The following is a 1657-nucleotide window of genomic DNA, read 5'->3' on the forward strand; positions in this document are numbered from 1 at the left end:
GGGGGGGGGGGGGGGGGTTTCGGTTGAGGCTTCTGAAGATGAATGTGTCCCTGCTATTTTGGGTGTGAATGATAATCCAATTTTGATTTGCTCTTATTCCCCTACCCCTGTGTTGTCGTGTCCTATTATGGGCGATTGCCAGATTGAGATTAACGCAGTGGATTGTGGTCCTGTAACTTCGATGCTGGTGTATTAAGTTCTGTTGACAATTCGGTTGGTCTCGAGGGTTGTCTACCTGTTTTGGCCCCGGTGATTGGTGCTCAACTCCCTCGGGTCTGTGTTACTGATATTGGTGCTCCAGACGGTGGTATCTCTTCGAAACACATTTTAGCTGGTGCGATTTCTGGGCCTGTTTTGTGTGGTTTTGCTTTAGCTGGTGGGCTTGGTGAGCAGTCGTCTTCGTCTGTTGGTCCCAGGCATGATTTGTCTGGCTATGCGGTTTATTCCCATATTTGGGAGGATGCCCCTTCTGTTAAGATTCAGGATCATCTTGAGGATGTTACTTCCTCTTCGGGTAAAACTGCTTTGGATAAGGTTCATACTGCTGATATAGTTCCAAATTATTTTGTGGATGTGTCTGTTAATTTAATTGAGCCTCAAGCTTTGGTGTATCATGTGGGAAACAATTCTGGGGTGGATGTGAGGGTATATCTAGATTGGCTTCATTGTTCGTCCGAGTATAAGTCCGATTATGGTTCCTCATTGGAGTCTGAGGGGGGTGATGATCCTAGGAATGCTTTTGCCTTGCTGCGTGACAAGCCGGTTGTGTTTGTCATCTATCGTGGGAGGGGTCGTGGGAGGGGCAGACGGGGTAGGTAATCTTCTCTGTTCGTTCACTGGGGTGGATTTTGGGCTCTGGCAGTTGGCTTTTGTTTTATTTTTCTTTCCTAATGGCTTATTGCATGGGTTTAATGCTGATCAATTTTTTTTATTCGGTTGGCCGTTGGTTTTGTCGGCCTATGATGTGGCTGGGGCTCGCTTTTTCGTCGGCATGGCACGTGGCAACCTTTGGTGGTCGTCTTTTGTTCGGTTGGGTTGGCTGCTTCGCGTTTCCCGTCACCAAATTGGATGGTCTGAGCTTCTTTTTCGGAAAGATGGAAGCCTCGGCCAATTACTGATCTCTTAGGATTGAATTCCGCTTATATTTTCTTTTATTTCCTGTAATTTTTGCTTCTTTGCTTCGTGTAACCTTTTTTGGTATTTAACGAAATACTTTGTTTGTTAAAAAAAAAGACCATTTAGTTGTATCATACAACCCTTTATTTACTATATTCCACTAATCTACTGTAGCCATTCCACTATTCCTCTAATCTGAGCATGCAAGGGTTGATCTTTGGCATGCTAAAATCCTACGGTTAAAAGTGAGCTTGGAAGGCTGAGTGGAAAGCGCACTATTATATGATATAAAATACGATTTATTTAAGTATACAACACTTTTCTTCCCAACCCATTTTCTTTCTCCACCCGTTTATGATTTTTTTCCATCCAGAGCTCGGGTAGTTGGCTGTGACTGTGAGCGGGTATTGGGAAAGATCCGGGAGAGATTTCACTCCAATGCTCATGTAAGCTGTGGAGAATAAAGTCCAGGTAAAGAAATCAACAATTTTTTTTTAATAAATATTGGCTGGAATTTATATTTCTGGAAGCTCAAAGTGTA

The sequence above is a fragment of the Dendrobium catenatum genome, unplaced genomic scaffold (assembly GCF_001605985.2).
Source record: "Dendrobium catenatum unplaced genomic scaffold, ASM160598v2 fragScaff_scaffold_157, whole genome shotgun sequence".
Classification (NCBI taxonomy): Eukaryota; Viridiplantae; Streptophyta; class Magnoliopsida; order Asparagales; family Orchidaceae; genus Dendrobium; species Dendrobium catenatum.